The sequence below is a fragment of the Zea mays genome, chromosome 8 (genome assembly GCF_902167145.1).
Source record: "Zea mays cultivar B73 chromosome 8, Zm-B73-REFERENCE-NAM-5.0, whole genome shotgun sequence".
Lineage (NCBI taxonomy): Eukaryota > Viridiplantae > Streptophyta > Magnoliopsida > Poales > Poaceae > Zea > Zea mays.
The window spans coordinates 22,278,153-22,295,745 of NC_050103.1; positions in this window are offsets into that span (position 1 = coordinate 22,278,153).

Sequence of the window (17,593 nt, forward strand, 5' to 3'; positions counted from 1 at the left end):
TTTTCTGAAGCTAGTGGAACTTTGTAAAGGCCTCGTAGTGTTACCCTGCCTCGCCTCCTCGGTAGAGGTGTATGGGAAGTCGCGATCCCTTGGCAGATGGGTAACATGACTTGTGGGTAAAGATGCGCAACCTCTGCAGAGTGTAAAACTGGTATACTAGCCGTGCTCACGGTCATGAGCAGCTCGGACACTCACATGATTAAATTATGGAACCTAAACTCAATTTGTTATATGCATTGCATCGCAGGTGAGGTTGTTACTTTTGTTCTACTGCTTAATTGGGTTGGTATTTACTTATACTTAGTAATTGCTAATAAAATTTTGACCAACTTTAAAAGCAATGCTCAGCTCTAACCATCTCCGTTGGTAAGCCTTACACTTCACATGAGCTCCCACCTTTGCCGAGTTCATGCACATTATTCCCCACAACTTGTTGAGCGATGAACGTATGTGAGCTCACTCTTGCTGTCTCACACCCCCCCCCCACAGGTCAAGAACAGGTACCGCAGGATGAGGCGCATGGAGGATGCTGTGATGTGTTCGTGAGAGGTCTAGGTCGTCGCCTCCCAGTCAACTTTGGGTTGCTGGACCGTTGTCTCCTTATAATGTAATTATTTATTTTGTATAGAACTCCTTTTATATAGTAAAGATGTGACATTCGATCCTGTGCCATGATTCATCATATGTGTGAGACTTGGTCCCAGCACACCTGGTGATTATGTTCGCGCCCGGGTCTTGGTGCCCCGAAATCCGGGCGTGACAGAAGTGGTATCAGAGCAATGTTGACTGTAGGACGAAACCTAGACAGAAATGGATAACTCTTACTTACTTACATTTGCTACTCTTATTCTTTTTAAACTTTTCTTAATCTCTTCTCATCTATTTCCGCTTTACTCTGATTATTCTTACCTTTTTCCTTCTAAAAGACAAATGTGGATTTCACACTTTGAAATCCTGTGCCTAAAGTGACCTTTAGGAATAGGAGACCTACTCATAGGAACAAAAACAAAACTATTTATATAGGTATCTATGTGCTGCAATGTTTGTTCTTATGATATTTGTTTGATTTGGATCTTTGATTGAGTGTGATGGGTTGTGGAGTAATGTCCACAATTACATCTGCATATACATAAAGGAAAAAATGCTATAAAAGTAACTAGACGAACTAGATTATCCCTCATTAAAGTATCTAGCCCAACAATATCCATCTCATCTTAAAAGCTTCTATCCTACACTCATAGATCCATCTTATCTTAAAAGATACTCTATCTTGAAAAGATTTTATCTCATCCTAATAGATCTAACTGACCTGAAAAAGATTCTATCTTATCCTTATGGATTCATCTTGCCCCAATAAGCATATTTATCCCGCACTAGTGTAACAACCATGATCTAATCCAATGTAATTAGATATTATCTAGTCTAATGAAACCGATCTAATCTAGATTCCATCTAATCTAATATGATCCATAAGAGAGTTATTTAATAGATTATTTAGTACTAGTGAAATAGATTAGACCTCATTCCTATAAAAATGTTTTAAGCTAAATTGGTGCCCTAAATTGACTTGACCAATAGACAACTACTTGATCATATGCAACTACCTTAACCATCTGATAGTTGCATAACCCCTCCGTTTTAACCTAACAGAGATTTTAACATATCTTGATAATATATCCTACCCTGGTAGATCTATCTAACTTAGATGAGTCTAATCTAGTTACATTCAACCTAATCTAGATTCTATCTAATCTAGTGTGATCTAATCTGATGTGGTCCACTTAAACATATTGGTGATATGGGTAGAAGAGATTAGACCCTACTAGCCAGGCGTTAACTTAACTTAGCACATTAGACCAGTCACAATTGATTGCATAATCCATCTATCACCACCTAACATCAAACAAGTTTTTGATCTACATCATGTAGTCTACCTCATCCGTATCTATCTTAACCACATTCTCCAACCCGATGATATGCACTCACCGCGAATCAACGAGCTCAAGACCGGAGAAGAAAAGATCAACCTCGGAGAGAAGTCAAACTCAACCTTCAGATGCATTACCACCCAGCACGGAGTTCTTCCGCACCATAAACTTTCTTACCTCTAGCTATTCTTGCCCTAACCTACCTATCTTTTATCCTACATGATAAAATGACTATACATATAGATACCCATGCTCTCCTAATCACTTACTAATGAAAAAAAAGAGAGAGACTCTTGATTTTTGAACTAATTAGAAACTAACAGCTAAATAGAAAACCATTCTCCTTATATCCCTTTTCTTACAAATCTCGAGGACGAGATTTCTTATAAGGGGGGTAGGATTTGTAACACCCCAAAATCCATTTTTGGGAAAGTTAGTAAAATCCTCTACAAGCTTTGAATTGGAATACCTTTTAATCATAGTTTGCTTCTAAAGTTATATCTCCTTAGAATTATTCTAATAAAAGATTAAATGAGAAGTATCCCGTTATGATTTTGGTTATTCCTTCATTGAAAAAAATATATATAAAATAAGTACTCTCCGAAAGAATTTTTATAAACTATTTCTTAATGTACCTTGTTCTGATCTTGTATGCATGAAGGGCATATTTAAAAGACTTTGTGTAAATAAGATAATAGATAGATTAATTAATCAAATAATATTTGCATTTCATGCTGGCATTTTTTTTAATGATGCATTTGAGTCAAAGTCGTACCCTCATTTTAAATTCGAATTAAAAATCTAAATTAAAATGAAAATATTAAGCAAAAATAGCAATTGAAAATAAGGAAGAGAAAATGCTAAGGATCTCACCGTGGGCCTATTTCCCCAGCAGTCAGCCCATCACCCATTTGCCCATGTGTGCGCGCGCTCTGGTCGCCTGCCACCGACGGATGGGGCCCATATGTCAGGCTTATCTTCTTTCCTGAGCCACATCCTTCCTGGTAACAAACAGAGCGCACCCCGTGGCCGCCCCGCCGCCAACGGAGCATGTTGTTGTGGACCGTATCGGGTTGTTGGAATCAACCGTGTTCCCCGGGCGCGGACTCCGTGGGGCAGGTTGTTACAACCACTTGCTGCAATCCTCGTCCTCACCGATGAGCTCGCAGACTGCTTCAACGGCCCGTGAATCCGCCGCCAATATAGGCTTGGCCGTCGGTATAAGTACCCTATCCGTGGTCCCGAGCTCACCAATCGCCGCCATGCTCGGGCAAAGCCAAGAGAGAGAGAGAGAGAGAGAGAGCTGAGGGGGAGGATTGAGGAGAACCAGGATTGAAATTGGGATTTGAGTTCCGCCATCGACGTAATTACCACCGACAAGAGGGGTGAAGCACTCGGGCTCGTCACGGGTGATCGCTGGCGCTCGCTAGGGTCATCGGTGGCATCGTGGCGGTGGTTTGGCGGCCGGTGACCTCGGAATTCGTCGCCGGAACGCACGCTTCTCCGCCTGTCCGCCGTGCACCATGGTCGGCAGATTCCATGCCTCGGATTGAGGTATGATACCCCTACTCGTAATCAATAGGAAAGCAGGATCGTGTTGCAAACTTCGGGGAAACGTTTGGGGGACCATAGGGCTATAGCGCGCTGGCCGGTCATGGCCGCCGCCACGGGCTGCGCCACCGCGTCGGGTCATGAGGCAATGGGGTGAAGACGACTCGATGACCGTTGATTTCCATGTGGACGGCTAGGAATAGATCTCGTGCGTTTGAAGCCTAAGTCGTTGATTCGTAGATGGTCGGTTAGATTTGATCCTGACGTGAATCACTGTTGTTCGTTGATCCCTGAACGTGTGGGTGATATCGCATCAGGCTTAGGTAAATGGGGGTCGTAGATCTGTGATCCTGCAGTCCTGGTGCCATTAGATTTCGATCTAATCTGGGCCATCCGTGGCCAATCTGGCGGCCCTGATTTGAGAATACCCCTTCGTCGTGCGCTTCTTTCAAAAGAGACCTTATGTTTTACTGGAATAAACCTGCCGTCCCCTCAGGGTGTTTACTGAGTCATAGGAATTCTTGCGCTGAGACCCCTGCCTTCTATATAAATTGGGGCGCAGTCTAGGAATTAAATAAAACCGGAAAATAGATTTAGAAATTGATTTTTAGTATAAAAATAATTGTAAAACTTGGGTAATTCATAGAAAATTCATATTAAGCCCAAATTAATCTGTTCCAATTCCTATAATTTTGTAATATTATTGTATATCATCTAGTACCACTGTTTTGACATGAAAGACACGTTAAAATTTATATCCCATTTAATCTTGTACAAAACGCATAGAATCTTCAGAAAATCCTAACTCCTCCGTTTTAACTCCGATTTGATCATTCAAGTTGCGTTAGTCTCATAGCAATGCGTATATTATTATCATACAGTTTGTTCTTATATTTGGTGTAATGTTAATTTTGCCTATACACTGTTTGTTTGTATTGCTACGACTAGCGTGAGGTTACGAGTCATCTGAAGAGCAAGTTGGTACCTGGAATCTCAAGTCACAGGCAAGTTGTGCCCTTGATCACTTCTTTTTATCCAGTCATGTTCTAATTAATCATAATGATCTGCATAGGTTAATTTTGATGGGACCCAATAGGTTACCCTAGTTTGACTATCTTTATACCTTGTTCACCACTGGATTTTTGGGTAGTACCTGCTATTGCTTTATGTGGTTTTGGGTATAGAGATACATTTTATTCATGATTATTTTTTATTATCAGTTATTATTTACTGTTCATTATAAGATCATTATGTTAATTGGAACATGGAGAACCACCCGGGAAAACAGTGCTACCACAAGGGTTTATGGACGCCCTGTTAGAAATATGCCCTAGAGATAATCATAGAGATGAGCATATTTCTTTGTATCCATGATATATATATATATTGCTTAATTGAATATCCATGGAAGGCACCTTGTATTGATTAGCAATTATGTGAATTGTTTGTGAGATTCTTTACTTATATGGTTATTCTAAATGATGTCCCTAGTCAGAGTCGATGACTAGCACATGTATTAGTTGATGACTACATTTCACAAGTCATGAACATGGAGATGTTAAACTAATAATGTGGGCGCATGTATGACATGAGGCTGGACCGACCCAACGTGAGATATTGTAATATAGTTCTCTTCTTGCAACATGAATACTGTATCCTTAAACCTGAGATTGTCGCATGTTCTCAAGATGTGAATTGACTTACTTGGGGACTATCAAACGCTATCCCGTAACTGGGTAGTTATAAAGGTAGTTTTGGGTTTGTCAGGAAGCATGCTATGAGGCATGGTCAGTCAAGATGGAATTTGTCCCTCTCTTTGTGAGAGAGATATCTCTGGGCCCCTCGAGTGATTGGATCAAGAAATGCATGGCCGTGCTAGGGTTAAGAGTTAACCATTGAAAGGATTCCAATTCACAGTATCGAGAAAGAGAGGTCAGCTTAGAGCCAGACCAAATATCGTGAGACAAAGGGAACAGCATGTACGTAATGTCGCAATGGTTCGTCTGATATGATCTTTACGTACACATAGGAGTTGACATGTCTTGCTAGAGGCCGCTGTCAATTATTGGGCCAAGTAAGAGTACTCGGGCTATGTCTATTTGTACGTGAACCTATAGGGTCACACACTTAAGGGGAAGGAAGCCTAATTCGGATTAGATCCGAAATTAGACTGGGCTTTAGGGTTAATGATGGGCCTCGGCGTCAGAAGCCCACCATAACGCCTATATAATGAGGGGCGGGGGCGCGGTTAAGTAATAACCTAATTCGCCACCAGCGAACTAACAGCCGCCGCCCACCTCTCGCCCTCGCCAAGCCGCCGTCGCGAACCTAGCAGTTCGGTACGCGGTGCTTCCTCCCTGTACGTGTGGATACCTCGGAGGTGCTACATCTGGAGCACTTGGACGAACCGTGCGAGGACGTGAAGGACGCCGGCGACTGCACGGCACTGCTCGACGCGTTCGTCTACATCGAGACGTCTTCCGCTGCTCTGCGCGTCTAGTGGTAATTCCATGACCTATAACCGCAGTAGTTCTTGGTATTATGGGGATGAAAATTTTTGTTTTGCGCTAGCATAGCCTCCCCGTAATCCTACACGCCCTTGGCTGATTAATTAGGAAAGCTAGTGGAGGACTACCTTACCCGAAAGGGGCAAGGGCAGTAGGGGAGTGGTCAGTGTAGGGAGGTCCTTGGTTGATTTTGCTGCGATGGCGGTCAGGCAAGAACCCTGCATTGGAGCTTCCTATAAACTGTAGCGGGTTTTCTGAAGCTAGTGGAACTTTGTAAAGGCCTCATAGTGTTACCCTGCCTCGCCTCCTCGGTAGAGGTGTATGGGAAGTCGCGATCCCTTGGCAGATGGGTAACATGACTTGTGGGTAAAGATGCGCAACCTCTGCAAAGTGTAAAACTGGTATACTAGCCGTGCTCACGGTCATGAGCAGCTCGGACACTCACATGATTAAATTATGGAACCTAAACTCAATTTGTCATATGCATTGCATCGCATGTGAGGTTGTTACTTTTGTTCTACTGCTTAATTGGGCTGGTATTTACTTATACTTAGTAATTGCTAATAAAATTTTGACCAACCTTAAAAGCAATGCTCAGCTCTAACCATCTCCGTTGGTAAGCCTTACACTTCACATGAGCTCCCACCTTTGGCGAGTTCATGCACATTATTCCCCACAACTTGTTGAGCGATGAACGTATGTGAGCTCACTCTTGCTGTCTCACACCCCCCCCACAGGTCAAGAACAGGTACCGCAGGATGAGGCGCATGGAGGATGCTGTGATGTGTTCGTGAGAGGTCTAGGTCGTCGTCTCCCAGTCAACTTTGGGTTGCTGGACCGTTGTCTCCTTATAATGTAATTATTTATTTTGTATAGAACTCCTTTTATATAGTAAAGATGTGACATTCGATCCTGTGCCATGATTCATCATATGTGTGAGACTTGGTCCCAGCACACCTGGTGATTATGTTCGCGCCCGGGTCTTGGTGCCCCGAAATCCGGGCGTGACATGTACGCCTCGGGCCCGTCATCCGGATTGTAGGTGATGTCGGACGTCGCCTTCCCCTTGTGGGCCATAGCATATGCCGAGAACGTGGAGCAAGGCGCGCCACCATGTGCCGTCGACTGCGAGAAAACCAACGAGATGGTTAGAAATCATGCCTAATCGAAAGTTATATACCTAAATAAAAAAGAGCGTGTACCCATGCTTTCGCGTATTTGTCCAGGCTGCGGCTGCCTTGATGGTGGGAGGGACCTTGCATCATCAAACGCCGTTCCCGGCTAGCGTTGTGCGCCTCGTCCCACTCAGTCGAGCACCACCTCTGCACCATCTGCTCCCAGCACTCAGGATGCGCGGCGCACCAATGAGGAATCATCTAAAAAAATACAAGTACACGGCATATCAGAAGATAAAATTAAGCATATTTAGTACCAATAATAAAGTTTTGTATTTACCTGCAAGTACTGGTCCGGAGTCAACGACATGGTTCGGGCGTCCTTCTTGCTCACCTTCTCCCCAAGGACGGAGCCGTGGTAAGTGAAGATGTGTTCTACAGACTTTGCCGAGTGCCAACAGATAGGCACTCGGCAAAGCCGACTTTACCGAGTGCTAACTGGACAGCACTCGGCAAAGTATATTTTATTTTTTTTATTTTTGGCAACCAAACTTTTTGTGGTGTGTTTCTACACTATGTAGACCTACAAGTACCATTTTGGTACAATTATAAAAGTGTTTTTTATAACTATTAGATTTAGTTCGTTTATTTGAATTTCTTCGAAAAATTCATATTTGAACTGCAGTCACTCGAAACTTGGGAAACCGTGCATGCAAAAATGATACCCGTCCTATTTAGCACAAGTTACGACTGATTCCAGGAGCGGACCGAAAACTTCGAGCAACATGCTCACTAAACATGGCCGTGAACTTGCCATCCACATGTTTAAAAATTGTATAAAACACAAACAAAGTCAGAAAATCATGAAACTTGTCCACGTGTCATGATATCATATGTACAGGTTGTGATAAAAAATTGAGAATGTTTGGACAAAGTTGTGAGACACTATGTGTAGAAACCTAAGAGAATTACACATGAAATCATAGAGTTTCAATGTGGATCTCTTAGGTTTGTACACATAGCGCGTCATAGTTTTCTCGAAATTTTTTCGATTTTTTATCATAGCCTGTACATAAGATATCATGACACGTGGACAAGTTTCATGATTTTTTGACTTTGTTTGTGTTTTATACAATTTTTAAACATGTGGATGGCAAGTTCACGGCCATGTTTAGTGAGCATGTTGCTCGAAGTTTCCGGTCCGCTCCTGGAATCGGTCGTAACTTATGCTAAGTAACATGAATATCATTTTTGCATGCACGGTTTTCCAAGTTTCGAGTGACCTGCAGTTCAAATCTGAATTTTCCGAAGAAATTCAAGTAAACGAACTAAATCTACTAACGATTGAAAACTCTGTTATAATTGTCCACAAATGATAAATATAGGTCTATATAGTATAGGAACATACCACAAAAAGTTTGGGAGACAAAATAAAAAAAATAAAAATATACTTTGCCGAGTGTCTAGAGAAGACACTCGGTAAAGCGTCCTTTGTCGAGTGCCCAATATGTGGCACTCGGCAAAGACTGACGGCCGTCAGCTGTAGACGGCCGCTAACGGCCCTTTGCCGAGAGCCGTCTTTGCCGAGTGTTGGGCTGTGCCGAGTGTCCCACACTCGGTAAATAAGATCTTTACCGAGCGTAGGACTTTGCCGAGTGCAGCGCTCGGCAAAGTCGGCTTTGCCGAGTGCCCGATAAAAAGCACTCGGCAAAGCCGCCGGCACTCGGCAAAGAGCCGAATTCCGGTAGTGCTGTGGCGTCGAGGTAACACAGCTCGGCACCACCACCTATGGCGCCGAGGTGTGACGTGGCAGCAACAGCTACTTGCGCATAGGGCTGACATGGCACTGACGCGGCGCCGATGCGGCCTCGTAGCTCGGCGCCACAGATCTTGGCGCAGAGCTACGGAGGCCTATAAAACCAGCCGCGCTGCTGGCCGAGAGCAGCACATTTCCTCTCATTTTAAAACTTCGTCAAAATTTGTTGGATTCAAAGATTCGAGTTGGTTCACTTTGTAGACCAAGGTATGGTGCCCAACTGATTTGTTTTGTATATTGGATTGTTAGTTTCATAGTTGCTCGTAGTTTGATAGTTTGTGTAAACCTATTATATTATCATTTCGATTATTAGTTTCATAGTTGCTCATAATATATATAATATCATTAATATGATGAGTATATTTTATTTGATAGTTTGTGTAAACCTGTTATAAAGCATATTAGTACAAGTGATAATTATAATTGTTTATTAGATGAAAGACATGTATCGAGAGGCGTTGTGGCAGAAGAGAGGTCATCCTCGGGAGTTATATCCGGATGTATCTAGTAAGCATGCTCCTGTTCCTCCTGAACTCCCCGTGCCTAACTGTGGCAGACTGGCTTGGGTATGTCAATCCAAACATCAAGACACGGTTTCTCGCTGCTTCTACCTTTATGGCGGTTTTGACGTAAGTAGCTTATGACTTGTGACTTAATTTTGTTCGTATTTATTATTTTGTAGATGTGTAATAGTGTTTCGTTCCATTGTTTTAGGGGCATCAGAGGTGTTTCTTTTTTCAGTGGATCGACGGTCCTGATAAATTTGACCCTCGATATCTTCTTTTCGCTAATTGGTTGAGTGGAAGGACTAGTCATGAGCATTTCAAGCGTTGGGTACCTCCTCCCCCGAATCCTCCACCAATGACGGATGCGGAGAAGGAGGTAGCAACAGAAAGACGGATGGACTCACCGCCTCGATGCGATTGTGGAGACCGTGTTGTCATCGACGGAGACCATGAGAAGCAGTTCTGTTGTCCGAATATTGATTATGTGAGCCCATCGATACGCTAAATATCGATACACTAAATGTATGAACTAGTTATTTTTTATAATAAATTACTAATTTTTTCTCCTGCAGCCATACGGGTGGCGTAAGTGTCGCTTCAGAGAGTGGTTGTATGGTCCTTTGTCCCATTGGCCAGAGCCAGAGGTAAAGGAAAAGAAAAAAATCAGTGGGCGGAAGAGTTGAAATTTGATCCAGTACTCTGCAAATGTGGTATTGAAGCTAAGTATGGATTAGTTCCTTTCGAGCTTGGTGTTGGATATTTTTGTGGACATATGGTCGATTACGATGAGGTTGGTATTTTTTTTTGCACCAGCTATAATGTTATAGTGGTACTTACTATTTTTGTAGGAGACGAGGAAATGCAGTTGGGAGAGTTACGACGACAAAGGAGAGGTGATGCGCACAATAGAGTCCAAGAGAATAATGGACAGAAGATGCGTTGTGGATCTCAGCTCGTCGATTCGTACATTAACGATCGCATACGCGACATGCGTAGGGACGCAAAATCTGCCTTTTATGATAGCCCGAAGCGTGCAGAGTATAGGAGGTTGAAGGTGGCAGATGAGAAGAGAGCACAGGATGCAAGGGAATGGGAAGCGGCTCAAGCCGAGAAACAGATGTTGGATAATCTTGCTGATCGCCTCAAGGGAAGTGAGTGAGAAAAATGATACTATAATTATGTTAGTACAATTTATTTATCTTGACTTTGCTAACTTATTTTGCTCATTATAATTGCAGAGATTGGATGTGGTGTAAACTATTTGGCCGATGAGGCGCATGTAAGATATGTTCAGGATAAAATGGCGACGGTTGAGCTGATGGAGGAGGAGGAGGACGACACATCTAGATTGAGTGAGCTTATCGCTCTCGCAGAGGCAGGATTACATGAAGAAGAGAAGGACGACACATCAAGGTTGAGTGAGCTCATCGCACTAGCTGAGGCAGGATTACGTGCTCAAGAGGAAGAGGACGAGTTTATGTCTCAGGCCGCCGAAGAGGTAGAGGCGGCTTATTACAAGAAGAAGTCTGATGAGGCTGAGGCTGAGGATGAGCTATTCTCCCAAGCTGCAGATGAAGCAGAAGCCAATTATTATAAGAGAACTGTTGACAAGTGTGATGCAGGATAATGCATCAAGTGGAATGAGGTTGTCGTTGAGGATTGCGCGACGGATGACTCCGAAGATGAGTTACTTATAGATTATGATTCAGATTGAAGAAACTTGTAACCTATTATGTACTATTTTTGTATCCAAAATAATTTAGAACTGTACTTGAATATCTAAAATAGTTTAGAACTCTAAAGATGTGTTACTTATTGCTTGTCATGTTTTTTACAATTCACAAAAAAAATCGCAAGAGTTCCCCTTGTTTTATTAACAACCACAGTTCAAATAATCACATATTATAAGACATGACAACATTTCAACATATAATACATCACAAAATAACATAGAATATAAAAACATCCACATAACATAGTTCTTCATACAATGTCCACAAACAAAGTCCAAAATACAATGTCCACAAAACATAGTCCAAAACACATAACATAGTTCACATTACAACGTCTCCAGCATGAGTCCAAATCACAAAGTTTTCAGCATAAGACCAACATCACAAAAGTATTCATTTCCTCCTAGTCTTACCCTTGCCCTTGGCCCCAAGAGCGTCGGTGCCTGGAGTGTAAGGGTCACGTGGACGCCTTCTACGTGGTGTCAGTTGTGATGGCTGAGTTGTAGGAGCATCCTGCAACTGTGATGGTCCAATCTCCTCCTGACCTGCGGCGCCAGCGCCAGTGTCGTCGTCGTCGTCGTCCTCGTAGTGAGGGTCCAGCAAGTGGAACTGCGCCATCCTGCAAATTAAGATATCAAGGTTAGTAAAAATATTAGAAACATTGGCATAGTACAATAAAACCAAGCCACAAGCCTATAAAAAGTGAATGTTACTATAGCATTGACTGGGCATGCCGCGTATACCCTTGAGCACACTGTTAAATAACTCAGCCATGTTGCTAGTCTGAAACTCGAACCTCCAGCCACCTTCGTCGTAGGCCCTTGTCCATTTCTGTGGTTCCCTCAGCAATCCAGCAATCCAGTTCTTACCTTCAGCATTTGTTGCATCTTTTAGTTCCTTCAACTTATCCTCGAAAAATGAAACCTCCAACTGTCGGCATACCTCCTCAAAAAGGGGGAAGATAGCCTTGCTATGATCCTTTCGAAGAAGATTTTCTGCTAGATGTCGAGTGCACCATCTGTGGTTTATGGGTGCGTAGCCAGGAATCTGCTCTTGCACTGCATTAAGAATACCTTGGTGTCTATCAGATATGACACCAACCTCGCGACCAGGGCCTACGACATGGATCCGAACAAGTCACAAGAACCAAGACCAACTATCTCTGTTCTCCCTCTCCACCAAAGCAAATGCCAAAGGAACCAATGCGTTGTCTGCGTCGCATGATATGGCAACCAACAATGTGCCCTTATACTTCCCAAGCAGAAAAGTACCATCAATAGAGAGCACAGGACGACAATGCCTGAAGGCCTCTACGCACTGTGAGAAACAACAGAAAGCACGAAAAAATATCTCTCTGTCGTTCCTCCATTCATTAGGTTTGGGGATGTACTCGTAATGCATGCCTGGGTTTTTTGCTTTGATTGCATTGAACAATGCTGGTAACTTCTCATAACCCTCCTCCCAATCCCTGTATATCATCTTCCATGCTCGCTGCTTTGCCCTCCATGCTTTCCCATATTTGATCCTATAACCAAACAGCTCCGAAGTCATGGTCATAATTGACTTCACCTTCAAGTTTGGCTGACCCTTCAATATCCCCAATATCCTTTTCGCAATTAGGTTAGATGTCAACTGACGATGCTTAGAGCTTAGCTCTGTCTGGGCACAAGTGTGTGGACCTACAATTTTGGTGATCTTAAACTTTTCGGTTTCCTTCTGCCTTCGGGCACATACCCTCCAATTACATTTCGACACCTCGCACACAACAGTGTAACGACGCTGTGCATACGAGTGTCTCACCTTGAACGGCCTCTTGTGGTTCACAGAATATTCCTGTAGCCATCGTCTCAGTGTAGGCAGGTCCTTGAAAAGTAAGCCTACCTTAATCTCAATGCTATCGGCGTTATCCGGAGCCTCTAGCAGTTCATCATCACGTCCTTCAGCATATGCACGGGTGGAATGACTTAGACTGCTAAATTCATGTACTGCAGGGTCACGCTCGGGACACAAACGTCGTATGAGTTCAATTCTTGCTCGGTCATTTCTTGAACCAGACGGTCATCATCAGAATCTAAGGCCTGTGCAGCCTCATATGGCTCCTCCTCATCCTCAATCTGAACATCAACACTATTGGATGCCCTGCATATGTTGTCCATATTATATGATACAGACACATCAAGATAAGCACCATTATCGATTTGTGGAGATCATGCATCGGGTCCAAGCAAGAAATACCACATTAAAAAGTCTAATCAAACGAAATAACGATGAATATGAACAACGTGTCAAAGACACTTACTAGGATGATCCTGAACTGGATGCTGGGTCAATGGGATCTCTTGTGGGGTACCACCGGATTAGAAGCCCCACAAACACCCGGAAGAGGACGAGAATTCCCATACTCGTGCGGCCCCGATTGAGCATCGAGCACAACAACCACTTCTTCTGGAAGCTCTACCAAAGGAGCTTCAATACGAGATGCATTGGGAATTTGTGAAGACAACCCGACTGGAGCATCACGATGAGTAACAGATAACGGCTGAACAACCACATCCAAACATGGTGGAAGCATCGTCTTCACAATTCTTACATATCTCACCCAGTCATCTTCTGAGGCAATGGAGATCAACCGTCGGACAACTGTTCCATATGTAATATGGGACAACAAACCCTGAATTGATATTCTAGGGTCGTTTATGTTGCAACTAATCTCCTCACAAGCTCGAGCGAAAATCTTGTCAAAAGATGGTCTTTCATCGAACAACATGGTCACGATCTTCATACCATCAAAACTAACATTCCCATAAGCATCTATCCCCAGGCTTCCTCCATGGTATAGTGTCACTAGGGTGTCCATCTATTGCAAAAATGGATTACTAACTCAATAATGCCTAGGTACTTAAGCCTAAAAACTTACTAAATAATAAATAAATAGTAACTACTTATTAACTAATAACTATATAGTAAATATTAAATGACCACATCAAACGAAATTACATAATCTATAAATAATGTAAGAAAACAATGTATACCTGAGATGGCCTACGAGTCCAGCTAACGGCGGAGAAGGTCAAATCGGAAAAACACCTATGTGCAAAAAATATTATTGTCAATAAAAAATTTGGCAGCACCTCCCCTGTAAAGTGATGTTTCTAAAACCTGCAAATAAACGACAACACGATGGTTGCCAACACACAAAACTGCACGATATCTACTGGCGCGTGGAGGAAGCTAACTATTTACTAAACACTAACAATAGCTAACTATTTACTAAACACTAACAATTTACTAAACAATATGCTAAACAATTTACTAAACACTAACAATAGCTAACAATATGCTAAACACTAACAATTTACTAAACACTAACAATAGCTAACTATTTACTAAACACTAACAATAGCTAACAATATGCTAAACACTAATAATTTACTAACTAAGTAAATAACAACAATGAAAACAATTACCTACTGGCGTGTGGAGCTCCTGGCGGCGCGCGGTGACGGACGCGCGGCGGCGTGCGGTGGCGGCGCGCGGTGGCGGGCGACGACGGGGCTGGCGGCGGCGCTGAAGTTTTTTAGAAAAGCGAACGAACAAAGAAGAGACGCGAAGAAGAAACGGTCCACGCGTTAAGTCCTAGCTCTGCGCCAAGATCTGTGACGCCAAGCTAGGTGTCACGCGGGCGCCCACGTCAGCCCTAGCCGCCATGGCCACGTCAACGCTCGGCGCCATAGGCTATGGCGCCGAGCTGTGTTATCTCGACGTCATAGGCTATGGCGCCGAGTAAAGGGTCCAAAATTGAGATTAAAATTTTTTTATGTCTAAACGTGATTTTATTTCTGATAAAGGGCTAAAATGAAAAAAAATCGGCACATGGAACAAGGAGAGTTTCATGCCTCGTTAGTCGTGACCGACGGACACCACCCAGCAGAGACAAGCCAAGCCAAGCTTTTTGTTTGCGCCGCCGTACGTGTACGTCTACGTTAAGAAAGAAAAGCTAGAGTGCGAGGGAAATAGAGATGGCCAAACAGGCGGCCTGGCCCGGCACGCGGCACGGTCAGGCACGGTCTAGTTAGGGCACGGTCCGTTTAGCACGATTATTAGGCGTGCCGTGACGGCACGACACTAGTGCCTGAACCCAAGCCCAGGCACGGCACTAAGGCTCCTTAGTCGTGTCGTGCCGGCACGGTAGGCCCGTTTAGCACTACACTATAGAATTTTAGTCAGACATTCACAAACACAGTTAAAACATACTAAAATAGCTAATATTGAGTTGTTTAGTGCAATGACTGACTCATTAAAAACCTATCTAGGTAAAAACTCACTCTTGTGAGAAAACCCTAAATAGAAAAAAAAAAAGAGTAAAGCCCACAGCTAACTAGTCGTGCTTGGATTTAATCATGCATAATCGTGCTTTAGAGCTAATCGGGTCGTGCCTGTGCTGGCCCAGCGTGCTCGGCACTCGGCCCAGGCACGGCACTAGCCATAGGGCCGTGCCGGCACGGGCCCGGCTCCACTCGTGTCGTGTCGTGCCGTGCTCCGGGCCGACCCGATTAGCCCGGCACTAGCCATAGGGTCGTGCCGGCACGAGCCCGGCTCCACTCGTATCGTGTCGTGCCCAGGTATTACGGCCCGTGTCGTGCTCCGGACCGGCCCGATTAGCCGGCACTATTGGCCATCTATTGATGGAAAGGTGCAGATACGATGCAGACAGCAAGCAGCGTGAATCTCTCTCCGTCCCACGCACCATCGGTCCGCGCCAATGCAGTGGATCGACTGATGGTCAGGCAATAGCAACACGTACATGCATGGTACATCATGCATGCATGGATTGATGGGCCGGTCGGGAGTACAAGTGCGTGCTCATCCCCTCGATCTCGATGGGACACAGCGGAAGACACAAGACTGCATCCACTGTGTACTACAATTACGTACTATGCAAAGAAAAAAAAATAGTAGCACATGTACGTATGGTAGCGTCCGGAATATAGCTGCAGGTGGTGCATGCACGCAGCATGCAAGCTTAAAGTAACGGTACATAGGCCATGTCTCTTGATTATAATCTCTTCAGCGCAAATAATCTAACAGTTAAATAAATTAAACATATAGATTATAGATTCATATTATATAATATAAAGCCTAGATTATAATAATCTCATAATCTCCTCAATAGTAGCTTAATTGAGTTTTTTTTGGTAAAAAACACACTACTTATGGTTATGTAAATAAAAATTACAATATATGCCATCATTATTTCACCACCTCAAATAAACAAACAAAAAATACTGTTATCTTTTTGAATAATCTACATTTGTATAATTTAAACTACCAAACAAATACATGTAGATTATAATTCAGATTATATAATATATAAGCTGAAACAAAGATACTTATAACTGTAGCCAGCAGCAGGTAGCGGCGGCCAAAGAACTCACACCGTGGCGCGCGCGCGCGTTCTCTCTCTCTCTCTCTTCCCTCTGACTAGGAGAGGGACACGTGAAGACGCGTGCTTGTCGCGTAGCACATGGAAGCACGCCCAAACTTTGATGCGCGGAATATTTGATGTGGAAAGCGGGGCAGGGTGTAGCCTGGCCAGAGCATGCAGCTGTCGCATATCTCATCCAATGTTTAGATATTAATTTCAAGTATTAATTATGGTCTAGTTGTAATACTAATTACATATATAAAGACTAAATGAAGATGTAAATTTATTAATGATCAGAAAAAATATTTACTGTATAACATGATTGAATCATGAAACTAATTGAACTTAATTAATAGACTCGTCTTACCGTTTAGTTTTGAATTATTTATTTAATTGGGTTTCCAATTAAACTATATTTAATGCCTCTAACAGTGTCAACCCAAACTATCACACACACCTCTCTCTCTCTCTTCCGTCTAACTAGAGATCCCTATGCTGCACTGAGCCATTCCAAACATCCTAGCCTGCAGTGCATGCAGGACTACACAGTCACAGTGCATGCATGCATGCTTGCTCCATCCTCTCTCTCTCCAACGCAGCCAGCTGCTACAGCTTAGCACCACCACGTACGGCACCGCACCACCACGGCACCACCATGCATTCAGAGGCTCACATGTCAACAGTGCCGCCCATCCACACAAATGCATCGTTTGAGGGCTTCTTTGGAACATAGGATTCTTAAAATGCAGGAATAGGGAAAAAAACACAGGATTATAATACCCATGTATGTCATTGGAATCCTACAGAAATTTATGACGCAGGAATGTCACAGAACATGTGTTTTTGGATCATGCGCAGGGAAAAAACATAGGAATGCAACAACAAATAAAGCACAAAAAATGAGGTTAGACTCCATGTTTATTTTCTTCCGATATTGCTATATGGAGGATGCCATTCCATAGAAATTTTAATTTAAAGGATGATAAGTTTGAATTCTTTGTTACAAAAGGCT